This window comes from Polyodon spathula, chromosome 3 (assembly GCF_017654505.1).
Source record: "Polyodon spathula isolate WHYD16114869_AA chromosome 3, ASM1765450v1, whole genome shotgun sequence".
Classification (NCBI taxonomy): Eukaryota; Metazoa; Chordata; class Actinopteri; order Acipenseriformes; family Polyodontidae; genus Polyodon; species Polyodon spathula.
Genome location: NC_054536.1, coordinates 78,808,842 through 78,829,854, shown reverse-complemented (window position 1 = coordinate 78,829,854; position 21,013 = coordinate 78,808,842). Strand labels below are relative to the sequence as shown.

Here is a 21,013-nt window from a genome sequence, read left to right as displayed (position 1 = left end):
TTAAAATGACTAAGCAGATACCCCTGTGTTGCATTAGCACCATTTTAGTGAAAAACCTAAACAGACAAAAGGTGCATAAACCTCAACTGCAAAATATGCTTAAAAAACAACCATGGTAAACAGGTTTTACCAGCTTTGTTGTAACTTATTTTTTTAGGCTTAAATTAAATTGCCAGTAAACGCTAAAAAAAGATTTTAGTGGTTCTTTTAGACCCAAGTTAGGGGTCACTCATTGATAAGATTGCCTGTTTCAGGTCTTATAATGCATGACAGCAACTGTGCTAGTTTCGAGGGCCCGTCAGTGGCCCAGGAAGAGTACTTGAGCTGCCTTCTACAAATTTTAAACCTCCCATGTTTCACTACTGCAATGTAACTTACTGTAGATGCATTTTAGAATCATGAAACTGGTATTAATGTATTCAAGATGAAATTAGGATCTACCCTGTGACACCAGGGCACTGAAACATGAGAAATCATACAGCATGTTATCACAGAATTTTACATTCTGTAGTAAATTGAGCTTGTGGATTATTCCTTGCCGACGCAAGACACAGTGGTCTTTTATTTCATGGTTGCATTACCTTACCATTACCTTACCATTACTTTCATAATTTGCTGTGACCAAATACCAGTGCTTTAAATATTCAATAACATGAAAGCAAAACTAAACACAAACTATGTCTATGTCAATGTGTAGGTCTAGATCTATACATTTCAACACAGTGGTTGCATTAACCAACAAGTCCTCTGGGCCTGTCTCCAGGGTGTTCCTGGAATGGCACGATTTTCAGAAAAGAGAACTCCGCTGGCAAGCCATGACGGATCAAATCTGCAGAACTATTAAGACAAGCATCAGACATGCTACAGTGGCCCAAATTACATAAACGTTCAACACGACAAGGCACACTGGTTTTCACTTGAATAACGCAACAGCAGCTAAGCATTAAGGGCTTCACAAGCAAGTTACTCTAGTTAATTTGGCTAGTCAGTGTAGTTCATTTAAGACAACATATATAAATAGCATTAATTAATTGCTTAAGTAAAAAATTCGATCTCTTCTATTTCACAAACAACCCTGTATAAATATTCAATATTCATTACAGCTCGTCTCCAGCATGCACAATGATCTGGCACCATGCACATGAGGTCCATTAGGATTGCTTTTCTAGCTCTTAGTCAGCATGTTTTCTGCAGAAGTTACAGTTTTTCATTTATAAAACAAAGAAGCATAAGGATCTATGTTCCAAGAAATGTTATTTGCCAAATGAACTATAATGCTATGAACTGCTAATGTTATACAGTACTATGTCCTTCTCAGGTCCACAAGGATTACCAGTTGAAACAAAAGGATTTAATAAAGCTTAGTTTTATTATTTGGAATGTTGTCCTTCCAGCAACGTGTTGAGTGGAAAATAATTTGGTACCAAATAACCACCTGTCCCTTCACCAATATTTTTATTTATTTATTTATTTTTTATATTAAATCTAAAACGCTTATATTGTGTATCAACAAATAGCAACAAAAAAAACCTGAGGAGACATTGGAGTTTAAACTCCACTTCTAAAACAACAGCATAGTAGCAGATTGCTGGAAGACTGCTTGTAACATTATCATGCCCATTGCCTGTTTAGTTAGTTTAGTCCAGTAGAAAGAAAGAAAAAAAAAGTTGTTTGGAAAGGTAAAAATGCAACATGTTCAAGGTCAAATACAAACAGGGTATCACCAACAGTGACTGTAATAAATAATGCAACCATGTGGAGCAAACTAAAATATTATAAGCTTTTTCTTTCAATGTGTGTCCTGTCTGCCAACCTGGACTCTAAGAGGCCACTGTTACCTTAATTGAAAGTTGCTGAGAGATGCAGTTATGACTGATCAAGCCCACACGAAACAGTGCCGTATTTATAATATGGATTAAGCTTGCAGTCAGAGGAAAGATCCGTCCCACTGGGTAGAGATACTCTGTATTAAACTCTAAAGACTGACAGTACATTCAGTAACCTACAGTCATGAACTCTTTGTCTCAAACTTCAAGACTGACTTGTAGGATGGTTAAAAAAAAATTTCAGATTTTTTTTTTTTTGTGTGTAAACGCAGCCATTTTACCCAAACTGGGTTAAAGTCACCCTACTGTGGAAAGAAGTAAGAGCTACTGTAAACTTCAAAAATCAGCCCCTATGTTGGCTTTTGGAGAGGTTTGTCACATGCAAGCATGCTGAAATACTGTGGATTTAAAAGCGTCCATCATATGCAAACATATGTATTTTCACTTTATATGTTGGGCTTCTGTTTTTCTAGCTATTTTTGAGTTTTATGTAGATACCCTGAAATAGTTGTTTTTTTTTTTTTGTTTTTTTTTGAGGCTGTTGCTTTTTATATACTGTATGAGATTATTGCTTTCGGTTACTTTCCAAAATTCTTGGGCATTTTTTTTCCTGGCGCAATATGTATAGTAACTCAACAGTAATTGTACCTTCTTTCCTTTGCTGTCTTCCACAATTAAATCCTATGGTCATGTGGATATTGTATACAGTTTTCCAACAATTAAATATAGTTGGTATTTCTGCTTTGGTGATATTCCCTGATTCCATGAAGGAATGTCAGAGAATAGCATGTATTGAACTCCTAATATAATCATTCCTAATTCCACAGACATAGAAACTGTACCTATGCATGCTTTATCTGCATTGTCAGGCGGTATCTAAAAATCGGAAGAAAACATTTTGTTGATGGCAAAATAAGGACCGTGGTTACCATGAAATAGACAAGGAATGTTTAGATTATATGGATATCGACAGTTACATCCTATGTACTGTATAACAAGGTCTCAACGTAGTTGAGGAGTTGTGCCCAGACATTCAGTACCAAAGCCGGCTTAGAACCCTTACTGTATACATGCAAACAGGAGTTGTAACTGATAAGAATCTTAACAGCCATGCGACACTGAAATTGACTTTGATCTAGCCCGGTTATTAAACCAGAAATAAATCACTAAAAGCACATACGTTTCTTATAAAAAATGTAACTTCCAAACACTAAATTTACAATTACGAGCATACTGTTACTGCAAGTCACAGTACTGGAAAACATTTCCACTAGTTTTGTACTGTGCTGCATTTAAATGGCATTTGAAGCTGTGAAAGATGTATCAAAACAAAAACAACAAACCTACAGTAATAAAAAGAACACAAAAAAAAGACTACTCCATTCATAATATAAAGCGTGAGTGCTTTTACGATATGAACAGTACTGTTGGTCAGCACTTGCTTTTACTTAATCAGATGCAATATCGGCAACAATACAGTACTATAAAACTTAAATCTTCTGAATAGCTTTTCAACTGGTAAAACCTATATAATAAAGCATTAAATAAAATTCTCAGTAACGGATAAATGAGAGCTAATAACAAACAATATACTACTACTGTAACAAACAAATAGTCAGAAAAATGTGTGTGAGAGTGTCGTATTTTATAAAAAAGCCAATCTGTTACACCGCTGACTGGCAGCTAAATGAAAGTGATAGATTAATAAGAGGTGGATAAATGGATGCTGACTGTATTGCCGAATTGACCGTTCAAATTCACTTGCATTCAACAACTCCCATCAGTAAATGAACAAAGAAACACACGATAACCTCGTACACTTACTGCCTTGGGTTTCTCCAGAAGGGCCTACTCTGACATAACATTTCCAGATCTGACGGATAAGAAAGCAAAGAATCACTGTGCACACTGTTTGAATCCTTAATTTCATAGCATCCCCATGAATTATATTAGCTCGACACTGTGCTTATGCTTCATCTAATGCTCATGCCTCACACTCAGCAACAGCTAGACTTACAGCTGATAAAACCCTTGTCAGGCTCTATTACTCTAATTCCTTTCGACCTTCCCTGCATGACATCAGAATCATAATGTCTTTTTTTTTTTTTTTTTTTTAAAGAATAAAGGTTAAATGAAACACCAGCGTTTTTCATATTTAACAGCAAACTGAATTTAATTAGGATGCCAATGTCCATCGGTGCTCGCAAAGTAAACTGGAATTCTACATTTCAGGAAGAGGAAAGATTTGTAAACAGTTCAAATTAATCCCAGGTCCATGTTCTGAGCCAGCTTTTTCTGGAAAGATTAAAACTGGACTATCACTTCAGTATCACTATACTGATCAGGGATAGACAAGTTAGCACAGCAGTTAATTGCTTCAGTGTGTTAGTTTTATTGACCATGTACCACAACATGCATAAATCTCTGTTTAGGCTGTGATCTGAACTCTGTGTTAGTAAGGCAGATGTCAATCATGCAGCGTAGAGGATACAGATATCCAGTATAAAAATACCATTCCAAATCAGAACTACACCAAAAAGAAGAAAAAAAAACCTACACACTTTAATTTGCTGCACTGAACGCCAACAGCCATCAGTGACTCGGCAGTATATCTGCAGACGTAAGAGAGCTTAAGTCGACTGTCAGATGAAAGGTAAAGCATGCTTATCAAAGCTAACCTGAAAAGTTGTCCTGGATATCAAAAAAGACTAGTCTTAGCAGACATAAGAACTGAGAACCAACAAAGATAGCAGGTGGTAGACTTCTCTTGCAGAAATCAAAGATGTGCCCAGAAAGGCAGGTGGAGAGGACTAAAGAACCTGAAATCTTAGCACCTGGGGCAGAGGATAGATGGGTACTCATCTCTCACCTCATTCAACAATTATTTGAGACAGACAAAAATAAATAAATAAATAAAGTTACAAACAGCTTTTGTATGCCTCCTAACTCATTCAAAGTACTAAAGTTTCATTACAATAGGAACAGTTGTTTTCTTGATATTTGTGACATTCATGTGGGTTCTTCCACTAAATTCCTGTTGTAAAGATATGCATCCCACTGGGGACAATAAGTTAACGTCACAACAATGAGTGGCCAGAAACCTACAAGATAGAGGGAGGTTTTATGCCTGAAGCAAAATCTATCTTAGTTAATATAAACAATTAGCCAAATATATTTGGTGTCTAAAGATTCGAATTTCCAGGAACTAGTATTAAAATTAGTATCTGATTCCATTCTGGTTTGCATGACAATCAGTATTGGGTCAGCACATCATGTTGTTTGTAGGCCTTCAATCCCATCCCATAACATCCTGTCAACACAAAAACGGTCAAGGTTGTGTGACCCCTATGTACTTGAGAATTCTGTGTATTCACTTTTACGTCAGCAAGTTCTAAAATATATGTTCATTTTTTTCAGAAAGCAGAACATGAAAGATAAGCACAGTTGTAAGTGCAATCTCAATACTGGCTTCAATACTTTAACTTTACTGTCTGTCATTACAAGCTAAATTTGCATGTACTCATTTAATAGTCAACTTTAATGGGTTCATCTTAAAATATCTTATAACTAGAGCCCTGTGTTTTGTTGAAAATACAAAATAGCACGAAATAAAATTAAATGCAACATATATAAAACTGAAAAACCATTTAAAGCAAACACAGAATGACATTTTTAAAAATTGAGGTTTATACAAAAAATATTTTGAATAAATACTTGCAGTCGTAGTTGCCAAGGCTCAGCCATTACCATAGACACAGTCTGAAGGGAAACGGAAGCTCTGACTAGCACTTGCGCAGATGTATAATTTGGAGCGAGTCTTTGGGAATTAAAATTCTGATGGAAGAGATGAGATGTTTGTTTCTAAAATGCCTAAACCGCACACAACAATTAAACAACGCTGCAGAGGGGATGTATGCAGGTGATGGCGACAAAATAATGATATGCAGATTTTGCAGACGTCGGCTGGAATGGAAGCCAAAAGATACCGTCATTTAGCATTAGCTTTTGGGGGAAATATGACTTGTTTACTTATATTCTGAATTAGTATGCTAATTCTTTGTATTATTTCAAGTGGTGAAAACTTTGCACTGGAGCAAATGTTTTTGGTTTTTAATGAATGAATCTGCTTTGCTTACTGTTTAAATACCGAGAAAACCCAAGCTTGTTTTGTATACTGGAGGCCTGCTTCAGTGCAATGGGGCTGAAATACAATTCCTTTTTTTTTTAAAATGGGTAGATTGCTGTATGTGCAATTATTAGGATCGCCCCACAGTAGCAGAGCAGTGTAAACACACACACACACACACACACATATATACACTGAGTGTACAAAACATTAGGAACACCTGCTCTTTCCATGAAATAGACTGACAAGGTGAATCCAGCTGAAAGCTATGAGCCCTTATTGATGTAACCTGTTAAATCCACTTCGATCAGTGTAGATGAAGGGGAGACAGGTTAAAGAAGGATTTTTAAGCCCTGACATAATTGAGACATGGATTGTGTATGTGTGCCATTCAAAGGGTAAATGGGCAAGATTTAAGTGCCTTTGACCTTGGTATGGTAGTAGGTGTCAGACGCGCCAGTTTGAGTGTGTCAAGAACTGCAACACTGCTGGGTTTTTCACGCTCAACAGTTTGCCGTGTGTATTAAGAATGGTCCACCACCCAAAGGACATCCAGCCAACAGCAAGCCAGAGGTCGAAAACGGCTCATTGATGAAAGAGCCAAAAGGAGGATGACACGAATTGCAACAGACGGGCTACAGTTAGTCAACTGACAGTCCAGTACAACATTGGTGCCGAAAGACCCATAAAAGAATGCACAACTCGTCGTACCTTGACACGAATGGTGTATAGCAGCCGACGACATAACAGAGTTCCACTTCTTTCAGCAAAACATAAGAAACTGCAGTTGCAGTGGGCTAAGGAACGAAAACACTGGACACTGGAGGATTGGAAAAACATTGCCTGGTCTGATGAATCCCGGTTCCTGCTGTTTCATGCTGATGAGAGGACTAGTTACATTCTCCTGAAACTGGTAAGAACGTTCCTCTAGCCAATAAGAGTAGAATCTTATTTTAATGGCATCTTATTACACTGTGAACATTTAAGCAGCATAATAAAGTACAGTACTTACGTTGTTTAGTAAATGAACAGATCTGCAGCATCTAGATATTACTGACAAGCTCGGACAGCCATCAACATTTGTATTTTAAAACTTGTATTATGTTTTTTTTTTTTTTTCTTTCATTACACAGTGCTTGTATATATCATATTTCTATATCAGATTATTGCTGAATATGCAAAACAGTAATTTATATTAATGTTTTGCTAACAAGGTAACTTGAGGACCCACAGAGCTAAATATAAGCCCATAAAAATGACATAACTGCACAGATTTTGAAACTGTCATCACTTTTGGTTTGTGGTGTGCTGGTGGAGTCTGCAGTTGACAGATCTGAAGCTGGTCTTCCTGTAAAGTGCCTACACAAGTTGTTCTGACATCCAAGAGAAAAAAAAAAACACCAAATCCACTGTGGCAGGACCATTCATAGTCTTAGGTTACTTCGAGAAAGATAAATTAGCAGGTATTTCCTACACTGTGGTCAAGAACAGAGACAATACACTGTTTAGATCATATGCATAGTTTTGAACATATGGCAATGAAACTATGTGGCATAAACTTATACGATGTCAGTGTACGATATGATTAAAAGGCTTGTTAGAAGCAAGACAAACCTTCCCTGACAAAATTAATATTTGTTTTTTTCTTTCGATTTTAGGCTTGCTAACCTAGTTTGCCATTTACCATATTTATTTATTTATTTTTAAACTAGATTTGAACAGTAGCGATATTAGTTTTTTATCGGACATGCAAAACTTTGTGTATCTTGAATTTAGTGAACCATTCAAGCTCCAAGCTAGATCTGTCCCCATTAATAACTGATTGTGTTCACTGTTAAACAAAACCAAAATCCTACAAGCTATATTCTGCAGTTAGGTAGAAATGTGTTTTCTATTTGTATCGTCCTGCTCAAACAGAATTGGAGCTTTATGGAACTGTTAAAATTGTACTGAATTATGGAAGACAATGAAGCTACAGTCTTGAACTTCTTGAAATAACCATCTGTCATGGTTTACTTGTTTCTTAATGCATTAAAAAATGTAATGTAATATTTAATCATCTTTATTTTTACAAGGGTTACAGTCTTGACCCAATGGGGATCATACAGGTCGCATTTAAGGAAAGCAGCATAATACTGGTGCTACATGCACATTAAAACACAACATACTTTTATGCCAGTATAACATTTCAAACCCAAAGATTGATTTTTAAATAATTATAAAAAGTAACTTCACCGTTTTGTTTTGCCGAAACCTTCAAAAGTATGAAATATACATTTAGATTTTCTTTTGTGAAGTATCTACCTGATCTTTAAAGATTAATCAAATTATGTATATTTAAAAACCATTAAATACCCTCTATTATTGTCCTAGCAGTGTTTAATGTTAAACACAAACTTGTGCTTCACACACACAGACATTGAATGTTTTGCAGTCCAAATCCTTCTGGCTGTCCCGAACTAAACTTTTAGGGTGCGCCATCTGTTCCCACTTAATACAACGGTGCTTTTATAAATCCCTTCTGTTGATTCCACTAATGTAACAGCCATGAAGTGTTTTCAAGCCTTATTCATTCTGCTTAATGTCCACATAATCTCATGATTCAATCAGTAGCAACCATTTGTAAATCAGACTACTTACTCTTGCCTTTTTATTTGCACATTTAAAAGATTGACACAAATAAGAAACGGGTGCCTTTATCATTCTAGTTATAATAGCTTCATTTCTGCACCCTTCAGCCTAGCTAAAACAGTTCATACAGTAACACTTATAACAACTGTCATAGGTCCTAAATGTGAAATAAATATTACATTAAATCGCTCTATGCAGTAATCAGTATATTGACTGAACTACTGTACTGTACAAATAATAACTAAGTTTAAGTCTGTGAGGTTGTAGTTCTTCACAATGGTGTTGGTGTGTTATTTAATTATTGTGACATTCAGAATGTATGCAATATGTTATGAAAAGCATTGTCACATCCAAAATGTACCCTTTGTTACAGCCCTAGTTCCATGTACAGTAAAAAAAAAAAAAAAAAAAAAAAAAAAAAACACGAGACAATTGTGTTACATGCTCTCCAATCATGAGTCCACTTACTAACACTGAGCACGCAATTTGCAGCATGCTATTTCCCATATTACAACTGGACACAATTAAAAAGCGTCGTCACAAATTCCCCACACAACACTTGCAAAATATCTCAAATATAAAATGGGGAGTTGTAACAAAGTGCCCGCCCCTGTGTATATTATCTGTTATGTGTTGCGTGTGGTGTGTTTAAATGTTGGTGTATAGACATTGGTACACGGGATATAAACGGGTCTGTGTAACACGAGTGTTTAAAAATGTATATGTGTATTTAGACACGAGGATTGCACAGCACTTCACGTGCAAGTAAAATGTAGTAATATGTGAGCACGGGGAATTGCACTTTATTAATTCACGTGCTGGGATTCAAGTGAATAATTAATTGGTAATTGAATCCCAGCACAATAGTATATATAGATGCACGTTGTCACATACTGGGGTTGGGTGTTCGGTGAGCGGAGAACGGGATTGGAGACGGAGGAAATAAGCAGTAGTAGTAGTAATAATAAGAGGAGAAAGTATCCGCTCACCGTGTTTGTCAGTGTCTGTCCGTGCACCGTTTTGTTAAGTTTAGTCTGTTTTTGTTTGTCTATTTATTTTGGCGTAGAGTGCCGTGTCCTGTGTTTTTCGTGTTTGTTAAACCTTTTATTTTGTATTAAACCGGCTCCAACAGGCGTCTTCATCATTTCATTTCATCCGTCCTGTGTTTTGTGTATTTCATTACTTTTCTTGGCTCTGACGCCGCCCACTTCGGCCGTCTCTGTGACACGTGGTGTCCTGCGTGGGATTTAACAGCGCCTCCAAGCGTCAGACCAGGAGAGGTTTTTTTTTGTGTGGGAGAAAAAAAAAAAAAAAAAAGGGGCGTCTTTGGATTACAAAAAAAAAAAAAAAAAAAAAAAAAAAAAAAAAAATGGGGAGAAGCAGGAAAGAGGATAAAGAGGTGAGGGACAGGGAGGAGGAGTGCCGCCTAAGGGCCAGACATCCCCGGCGATGTAACCAGTCCTTGCCGGGGTGCCTCCTCTGCAACCAGGACCATCTCTTTGCCAATTGTCCCTTCCGCTGCCCCTACCAGGAGGGAGAGGAGGAACTGCCACAGAAGAGGAAGGCAGAGGTCCCACCGCTGTCTCCACAGCCGCACCAGTCTCCTGCAAGGGAGGAAGAGCCGCACCAGTCCCCTGCAAGTGAGGGAGAGCCGCACCAGTCCCCTGTATCAAGGGGAGACTACACACCGCTCCCACCTCCACCACCAGGAGACTACACGCCGCTCCTACCTCCACCGGCAGGGGGAGAGCAGCAGGAGCTGCCTCTGCCTCCGCCACCTCCACCGGCAGGGGGAGAGCAGCAGGAGCTGCCTCTGCCTCCGCCACCTCCACCGGCAGGGGGAGAGCAGCAGGAGCTGCCTCTGCCTCCGCCACCTCCACCGGCAGGGGGAGAGCAGCAGGAGCTGCCTCTGCCTCCGCCACCTCCACCGGCAGGAGCAGAGCAGCAGGAGCTGCCTCTGCCTCCGCCACCTCCACCGGCAGGAGCAGAGCAGCAGGAGCTGCCTCTGCCTCCGCCACCAGCAGAGGGTGAATGCCTGCTGGGTCCCTGTCCACCAGCAGAGGGTGAATGCCTGCTGGGTCCCTGTCCACCAGCAGAGGGTGAATGCCTGCTGGTATCACACCAGCAGAGGGTGAATGCCTGCTGGTCCCTGTCCACCAGCAGAGGGTGAATGCCTGCTGGGTCCCTGTCCACCAGCAGAGGGTGAATGCCTGCTGGTATCACTCCACCAGCAGAGGGTGAATGCCTGCTGGTATCACTTCCCCCACCAGAGGGTGAATGCCTGCTGGTATCACTTCCCCCACCAGCAGAGGGTGAATGCCTGCTGGTATCACTTCCCCCACCATCACGAGGAGAGGAGCTGGAGCTTCCTCTGCCTCCACCTCCATCAGGGGGAGAGGAGCAGGAGCTGCCTCTCCCTGCACCAGAAGGACCAGGACTAGATGCTGGCGGTCCTCAGCAGCCCTTGCATAGGCTGCTGAGGGAAGCACGGGGAAGAACCTCCCGGCTGCAGTGGCCGAAAAGAGGGCCAACACCCGCACCCCAGCTTGTCCTGACTGCCAGCCTCGCTTCGCCCAAGGATGCCAGCCTCGCTTCGCCCAAGGATGCCAGCCTCGCTTCGCCCAAGGATGCCAGCCTCGCTTCGCCCAAGGATGCCAGCCTCGCTTCGCCCAAGGATGCCTCTGCATCGCCTGGGGTTGCCCGCCGCTCTGCATCGCCTGGGGTTGCCCGCCGCTCTGCATCGCCTGGGGTTGCCCGCCGCTCTGCATCGCCTGGGGTTGCCCGCCGCTCCGCATCACAGCCGGAAGTACTGTGGCCGGAACCCCACGAAGGGGAGCTGCCGGCCACGAAGAAGGGGGAGGAGGTCTGGAGACCGCCAACCCCAGCAGCAGTTTCGCTGCCGGAGATCGTGGGGGAGGTCCGGAGACCTGCTCCCTCTGCAGTTTCTTCCCTGCAGGAAGAACGGTGGTTGAAGCCCCACCAAGGGGAGCTGCCGGCGCCGAAGAAGGGGGAAGGTCAGGAGACCACACCCCAAGCAGCCTTTCCGCTGCTAGGACTACCCTGGCAGGAGAATGCTACCCCGCTGACAGCATTACGACCTGTGGGCCCCTGGAAGCCTCTGGTCCTGGCCAAGGACTTTGGGCGGGACTTTTGGGCTTTTAAGGGGGGAGGTGGCCATTGAGGCCATGTGTGCTTTGCACAGGAGGGGGTATATGTAACAAAGTGCCCGCCCCTGTGTATATTATCTGTTATGTGTTGCGTGTGGTGTGTTTAAATGTTGGTGTATAGATATTGGTACACGGGATATAAACGGGTCTGTGTAACACGAGTGTTTAAAAATGTATATGTGTATTTAGGCACGAGGATTGCACAGCACTTCACGTGCAAGTAAAATGTAGTAATATGTGAGCACGGGGAATTGCACTTTATTAATTCACGTGCTGGGATTCAAGTGAATAATTAATTGGTAATTGAATCCCAGCACAATAGTATATATAGATGCACGTTGTCACATACTGGGGTTGGGTGTTCGGTGAGCGGAGAACGGGATTGGAGACGGAGGAAATAAGCAGTAGTAGTAGTAATAATAAGAGGAGAAAGTATCCGCTCACCGTGTTTGTCAGTGTCTGTCCGTGCACCGTTTTGTTAAGTTTAGTCTGTTTTTGTTTGTCTATTTATTTTGGCGTAGAGTGCCGTGTCCTGTGTTTTTCGTGTTTGTTAAACCTTTTATTTTGTATTAAACCGGCGCCAACAGGCGTCTTCATCATTTCATTTCATCCGTCCTGTGTTTTGTGTATTTCATTACTTTTCCTGGCTCTGACGCCGCCCACTTCGGCCGTCTCTGTGACAGGAGTTCATTACAGTCATCAGCTGCACAGATTGCCTATTCAACAGAATGAGGCTACAAACAAGTGAGTACTAACATAAGTTACTGTTTTAGTATCACTTTAGTGTCATAAGAAGTTGTTATATTTTAAGCAGTTGAACATATTAGCAGCCAACTCAAAGTGGCACCCAACAAATGGATTTGGTGACCAGTATTATTTTGCCTATTAAGTTAAGCTGTGTTGTTTTCTTTCTGTAGTCAATAATTAGCTTTATATATAAATCCTAAGCAAAATTACACAACATACTACACTTTGGCCTTGACTTACATTTGTACCCTACAGCAAGATTTCAGAAATTCATATACAAAATAAAACTACTGTATCTAATGGAGTTATTTAAAGTTGTTAAACCGAGAAAACGCAGGGAAAACCTGCTTTGTGTTTACCCATACAATGAAGACATTTATTTCCTGACACATTTTACACTACAAAAAAAAACTGGCTTGTGTGTAAACACAAGACAGTTTTAAATGCATTTTACAGGGTATAAACAGCAGTGGGAAAAAAGCAAAATAAGTAACTTATATTACAAACGTATGTAGTTTAGTAAACGTAAGTGGGTCAGTCCATCACCCATCGATATTATTACATCTACAATGGCTCTATTGAGATAATTAAATTCACCCAAATGCCCTAGCTCTGAAGCCCAGCATTAAGAACAAAGTACTGTTTCAGTCGTCTTCTGTAACTACAGCTTGTCGGTAGGAATTCTTGGCAAACAGTTTGTATTTGCATTCTTTTTAGGTGTTAAATATATCAAAGGGATATAAATAGTAGGGGACAAACTTATTTTAAACAATTGTGTCACTTGCTGAGCTCCAGCCAAGGTGATAGCCTGATTCGGCAGTTGCCGGTACACGACTGGTTGTTTTCATCAATGCAAAGTACTAATTGGCTGGTTTTGTGGACAATTTAATCAATTGGGACCGATTATGCCTTTGTTTAGTATTTGCTGTCCAACAGATGTGAACTAAGCTTTCATTACAGCAAGTCAAAATGAAAAAGCCTGCACCTGTGCAGACTGATTTTAAGTTTGATTCACAGTTGATGCTACTGTGACGTTCCAGCGGGCATCTACTGTCTGACAGAAGCCTGCTAGAGCTGGAAGCTGATTGATTGATGGTACTGAATCATTTTCTAATTTAATTTAAACCGCAGAAGAAAGAATGTTTCTAGAGACGATGTTACTGTGAAAAATAACACTCATGGCGCAAACTCTTAGGATTCATAGACACTCAGGCTTGTGAGGCTAGGAAAACGTCAACAAAATTGTCTTACATTAGCCATGGAATACTTTTAGTTGATGACAGCTGAACACTGTGTTACCGTTGGTCGTGAATATCACCTTCTTAACAATTTTAAACTATATCTTCACAATGTAAACTTTTAGGAAATATGTTACCTGGCAATTAAAATAATGCAACACTTATTACAACGTGTAACACATTTTTTTTTTTGTTCCTGGGTAGTAAGTGTTATTTCCTAATTGCTTATGCCTCAAAAGTATAAAAAATGGCTATTATTCCCCACAAACTTTGCTTTTGTGACCAGGACAGTGATATTTTGAAATATCACTATTTCCAATGAGAAAATGGACGCTTTTGTGTCTTTTCGTTCACATAGTCAGAAAAAAACAACATATGAATCCAAATTAACATGTATTTATACTAAAGTAATACAAAAATGACTACAAAAGATTTAGAAGAGTAGTTTTTCAAGATTTAAGATTATACTGTAAATTTACAGTATAATCATAAATCTCGAAAAACTACTCACTTCTCACTGACTTTATGTGAGCAAAAACACACAAAAGCGTCCGTTTTCTCATTGGAAATAATGATATTTCAAAATATCACTGTCCTGGTCACAAAAGCAAAGTTTGTGGGGAATAATAGCCATTTTCTATACTTTTGAGGCATAAGCAATTAGGAAATAACACTTACTACCCAGGAACAAAAATTGTGTTACATAGTGTTATAGGTAAACCTGTAAAGTATGAACTGCCAGTTCAAGTTTCCCCAAGATAGGATACAGGGCTTCAGAGAAGCAAGCACATAATGTGTCACTCTGCATTCATAAAATTAACTTAATCCTTCTGTGCTTTGTAAATCTCAAAAATACTTAAACTGAAATATATAAATATCCAAATATTCTTACTCATATGCACATTTCATAGGCAGATCAAACTTTAACCTTCAACTCATGGAGCAGTTTTACTGCGCTATAAACTACCAGTACTGTACCCTTACACTGTGTTTTAGTGTTGTAAATCGAACCCTGACGTTAACAATGATTATCGTGCAAATTCTAATGATGACTATTGATCATTATTGAGTTAAAATGTTTAAAAAAAAAAACTTCACACAGTAACAGTTTAAAGGAACAATAAGTCTTTTATAGAGCATAAAAAAAACTCATTCAAACAAATCCTGATGTTTTAAGAAACGTATGATAAATACATTGGCATTTAAATATAGCATTCCCCAAATGTCATATTCCTGCTGTCACGAGCCTTTGTCTGGTTTTGTGACAAATTTCCAGTGTAACCTAATGGTAAATTAAGAAAAAAATAAAAATAAAAAATAAACCCAACTGTCCAAAGGAGGGAAAAAAAGGGTTGAAAACTACATTAACATTATGGCCTATTCACATGGAAAGAATTTGATCTCTCTTTTTTTTTTTTTTTTTTTTTTTTTTTAAATTTGCTGCTGGTTACAATCTATGAATTACTTGGCCCAGCTTCTGCTAGTGAAAGCAGCAGTCCCTTCCAGTGTACATTTCACTTTTTGCTGTCATATTGAAATCAAAATTTACATGACACTTTTAGGTAGTCTACCCTTTCCTGCAACGGAACTGTCAACAGCGACAACTCTGGTTGATAATTTGATTTTCTGTCTCCTTACTAGAATATGTATAATATCTCTTTCATACATGCATGTGGATTTATTATTAATTGACTTACTGCCCACATTGCAACCAAGATATGAAGAATATCTTTCATACATGTATAGGCCTCATCAATCTACATACCACACTGCAACCAAAAACGCGTCACATACTGGCGTGCTCAGAGAAGCGTTTTGCCCACGTGGATTCACTTACACTTATGCAGTACATTACTAAGGCCTTACCTATTTCACGGCCGTGAAAAACATGTCATGGACCATGAAATTCATTCTTCACCGTGATAACTGTCTATTTTGTGCACTTTTAATCTTCACTTAAATCCAATTAAGTTATGTGCATCGGTCCAGGTTCCTGATGTGATTATAAGCTTGTTTCAATTTCAAAAAGAAAACTGGACTGGATTTATTGATTGACACTTAACAGCAGCTAATAACCACTCTGGTCTCCCCTCATTGATTGGTAGATATGGGCATCTGTGGCGGGTTTAGTATCTTAGGAGATCTCAACTGATTTTGTTCAGCGAGTGAACATTTTGCGGGTGTCCAAAATTAATTTTAAAAATCTACAATAATTACTGCAGTGGATCGTGTACAAAAATGTTGCATTCTACAGATGGCAAACTATTTTGTACAACCTGTAATGTTTCACTGGATCACATACGCCAAGCTACGATCCAGCAGCATTTATACTGAGGCAGCAATCAAAAATGAAAAAGGTTATGGACATTGCATTGCTCCAAAACAAACGTTAATTTTTTTTTTTTTCCCTGAAACAGTGGCACGTGACGCCGTACTAATGTTAAATATTATTAGTTTCACTCAAGACAGGCGGCTACAGTTGGGACTGACTTAAAAAAAATATGTATAAAATACGTTAACAAAGCAGGTTACTCTTGATCTCTGCATCACCATCCTGTATTTGTTCACAGACGCATATTCTCAGTAACACTCAGAAGCAACAACACAGATTAGGTTCTTGACAGCAAGTTAATATATACAAGACACGTTTTTAATTTTATGGAATATTCGATTTCATTAAAATATTATCGACATGTTATCGTGGGGTCCCAATCAATAAATAATTTGATTATTATCGTTATCATTACAAGCCTACTTTATCACTTAATGTTCAATAATATAGCACAATAAACTGTTCTGTTCCTCATCTTGTTTGTAAAATATTATTATTAATAATAACAATAATAATAAAGTTGCTATAACACCTTCCAACTCAAGTCTAGAGCTCTTTGATTTTTGTCTGCAATTTTACATCTCCAATAATGAGGCTTACTTTACAACACACCTTTTCAACACACCTTTTCCAATTCAATAATTAAAGTGTTTGTTTATTAAGCGTTAGAGGAATGGACATGGGTCCAAGAAAGAAGGACTATTATGGCAAATTTTATGAAGTGAGCTAAGTACACTTTACATGCCATCCAAAATCTTAGCTTCTGCCAAGTGATACAAGTCTAAAGCCTTGCTCATAATAGCCTCTGCCAGTTTCTTTATTTGCTACAGCTGGAACAGATTTCCTTATCCACAAGGGCTTCGTACAATAAAAATGACAATGCCAAACTTTTACAGCTTAGCCAATGGACTGAGCACAGGATCAGAAAAAGAGAAGCAAGTAATATTGATGATTCGGCAGACCTCTATTTATTTTTATTTTTTCTACCACTTCTAGCCGTTTGAATTATAAAGCTGCTGATTAGACTACTTTTTGTAAACTGTTATTTAGTTGTCCAAGTGAAAAGACTGCCATAACGATTAAGAGTTAATTGGGGAGACAGCACATTAATTCTCTTGGTAAAAATAAACAGAAAGCTAAATGTATTATTCTTGTACTCTGTCACTGTAATTACACTCATTCCACACACACTCCACCCCCCTTCCATTTCTACTTTGCTTTAAACTATAATGACAACATTTGAGAACTGAATGTGTAGAACAGGGGAGTTAGTGGATACCCGACACAGTATGTAATGGGTCACTAGAGTTGATTGTGGCCCAAAATTTTAAAAAATAAATACCTGTATATTATAAAAGATTTTAAGCATGCAAGTTATTTGAATCATAAACTGCTATACTTCCTTATACTAGCAGTATATTCAATTCAGGCCTGCATTTTCTTTGTATTTGCCACAACCTACATGTTGAACACAGTAAGAGCTTTGATTTTGCACTAGTATTCACAAAACTATTAACATATATTTCTAGCCCCCTATAAATGTTTTGGATTGCATTTGACTATAATCCAATATAAATATTTGTACAGCATTTACTGTTCTTACCTTACGCAGTCAAAAAGGTAGGCATAGCATTCAGCAGTTGAAATTACATAGGGGTATACACAGTACTGTTTATTATATAGTCACATACTACAGACTACAGTACTTGCCTCAGTTAAAAACCCAAGGGAATTTAACTAGGGGCCATTTGATTGTCTTTTCAACCTTGAAAGACAAAAACACCATTCATATGTAATCTGTGTTCTTGAGATTACCCACCGGACTACACTATTGATAATAAAAGGTATATATTTAGCCTAAAGCAAATGCTATGATCAGACCATGTAAAACATGCATCAATGGTGCTGAATTAAAACTAGAACCCCAGATGACCATGCCAATTCACCCTTCATTCACTGTGAGATTTGCATTGGACTCTTTTCTTGGTTTTAAATCTTGTATTTAGCTCACGGCATGTGACATATTCGAGGGATTAAGGTTGTGTATTCATTATTTACCTGAGAGTAACTGGTTATTGTAAACTACCTGATGACTGGTTATTACAGAATACGTCAATACATGGTACTGGTAAGTGCTATACTCCGTTATGGATTTATTTTCAATAGTAGACAAAGTGTCTTTATAGAAGTACGCACCAGCCCAGTCTAATGCAAAAGTAGTGTAACAGAAGAAAAGGGGATCCAAAGTGGAAGATCACTAACCTTTGCCTCTTACTGTTGTAAACACATTGGCTGTTGTAAACAAACATGGCAGGCAACATGGAACGGAATAGCAGCTCCAGAATACACTGTTATACAGAGTTATAATATACAGAGTTATAATTCTAAGTGGCTCTTATTGTAATTGCATTTTAACACTTAAAATACTGTTCAAGGTTAACGGAGACTGACATGGCTATACAACAGATGTTACATGAACACACACATCTATAAATACGCATTTAGACAGTTCAGTATTGGGGTTCATATAAAACTGGAATAACAGACTGAACATGAATACATACTTACGGACTGACAGACACATCCACTATATTCACCGTCATTGGGAATATACTTCCCAGGTGGAAAATATGCTTCCAGTTGGTTACAGTGGTATGTTAATGAAAAAGAGAAAAAAGTATTCTATATAAATCTGGTTTAATCAATTGAGTTAAACAGTGGTGTAGCCAATTCTGACAATGCATATTATTCAGTGAAGCCCCTTTGTGTATTTAACAGTACATACAAGTTTCTATAGCCTATTTATTTTTGAGCGTACTATTTGCAACACATGATTTAAACTATGTTGGCGTTTAGTTTAGCTATGAAACCATTTAAATCAATTGAATATACTTGCTGTAAAACCCATGGCTATTTGCCACCTGACCTGGCATTCACAAATAACTGGCATCTTTCTCACTCGCCAAGTCCAATGAAGCATTTGCGTCATAGTTCTGTACTAGCACCTCCACACAGAACTGATAAACTTTTAACTACGACAGATTGTGTGTGTGTGTATGTGTATATATATAATCAGGTTTGTTGTTTTTTTGTTTTTTATCCCAGTCAAATTTAGTCCAACAACCAAAACCCGTTTTCTTAGTTCATCACAAGGTCGGACATTGACATAGGGTCATTTGAATTTGTATTTACTGAACTAAAAATCACACGTCGGAAGGTTGTTTTACCATTAAACAATAAATTTGAATGTAAAAAAAAAAAAAAATATATATATATATATATATATATATATATATATATATATATATATATATATATATATATATATATATATAGTATATTATAAAAAAAAAACTCTAGTTTCATCAGATTGGAATTCCAGGAAAATTTGCAGCTCTGGGAAGGATGAAAATTAATTTTCCAGGTACAGACTTCCTCCCCATATACTTGTATATAAAATCTTGCAATTACAACATCTTAAGTCACAGCATGACTAATAATACCCAGTTAACAATCCAGTCAAGCACTGAATTGCTTTTAACAGGGCTGACAGTGTCAGTTTAACTGATAGAGTACTTTCTTAGTTATAATCTACTAATGAATTTAAAGCAGGTACATCATCTCTTACAACTTCCATACGTTTTAAACGATGAATCTTAACAAAATGCTCTCTTAGGAAAATAAATGGCAGAGCAGAGATCAATACATTTAATAAATCTCCCAGAGTCACTTGAGGACACAGGAGGTTATAGCTTGTGTCAAGTTGTCTCAAAAGGTTTTCTGTCTTCATTAGACTAGCAGTAGGGGGCTCACCGTGCTGAGTCCTCCAGCATTCACATAAGAATAAAACTGACTGCTGTGTTCACTGATTGATGTAAATGTCGTTCATTATTTGTACCTATTGACGTCTCAAAAATCTGTGTCAAAACATACAGGGCTAATATTAAGTTATATAATATATTACGTGTGTAGTTGGCACAATTTTCTTTAAACAGTTTTATGCTGCCCAATTTACGGGCAGTTAGTTAGACAGGAGCAGTAAAATAAAACTCCCTCGCATTTTAGAGAGACCACCCTATCGAGAAGTAGAAATTCATTCTGAATTCTTTCAACATTACCGTTTGTTAGTTAGTGTGACTATGTTTTCATAAACCAGTTGTGATGTTCTTAAGCAGTAAGTAACCTCGCTATAACCGTTGACACGTAGTTTAACTGTAAACCTGAGTTAAAGAACAACTTAAAAATTAAACTGTATTAGAGGGGACACAACAAAAACCATCCTGTAAGCCGAGAACAGGCAGAGTAAAGCCAGGGGGGAAGCTGAAACTGCTAATTGTTGTAACTGACAAGAAACTAAACAAGTTAAAGATACAATACTATACTACAAAAAAATTAGAAAAAAAATAATAATACATTTCTGCATGCCTTTCCAGTAAGCATATTTAGGTTAGAAACACTAAGACTGGGGGAGACTTAAGTTAAGAGCTCGTTTTGTTTTGCAGGAGCTAAATGAGTAACGATTTGCAAAACTGGTACAATGTTCTGCTCCCTTATTGATTTCACATATCATTGAAAAATATCAATAATGATTATCGTCTTACCTTTTGCCTGTGAAGGAAAGGGCCGGTGTACAGAATATATTTTAATATAAAAGCCGCTGTATATTTGTTGCACTGCTACCTCTTCTGGGCTTGCAGCACTAATTCAATCGGTCTGTCAATAGCAGCTGGAAAACTAGGGGGGGGGGGAGCGACATAGAAATTCGACTGTTTGTTTCTTAATTCATTGTAATTAAACTAAATATCTTAAGTATTAAGATTATTTTTTTACATATTGTGTATTTTCACAAAAATGTTTGGGTGAATTGGATGATGAGATAAAGAAATTTAAACAATTAACCAAACTACCCTTCCCTGCAAACTTAAAATGATTGGTTCCATCTCGTT

At 38.2% G+C, this 21,013-nt stretch overlaps 1 protein-coding gene across 1 annotated transcript in view; it reads right to left on the bottom strand.

Moving 5' to 3' along the window:
- Nucleotides 1-20,788, bottom strand: part of LOC121313447 (protein FAM110B-like) — a 68,801-nt gene extending 48,013 nt beyond the window's left edge. Inside the window, exon 1 of the mRNA XM_041245976.1 lies at nt 20,669-20,788. The gene's annotated coding sequence lies outside the window, so the exon portion shown is untranslated. The remainder of the gene's footprint in view (nt 1-20,668) is intronic.
- Between the last annotated feature and the right edge of the window lie 225 nt (nt 20,789-21,013).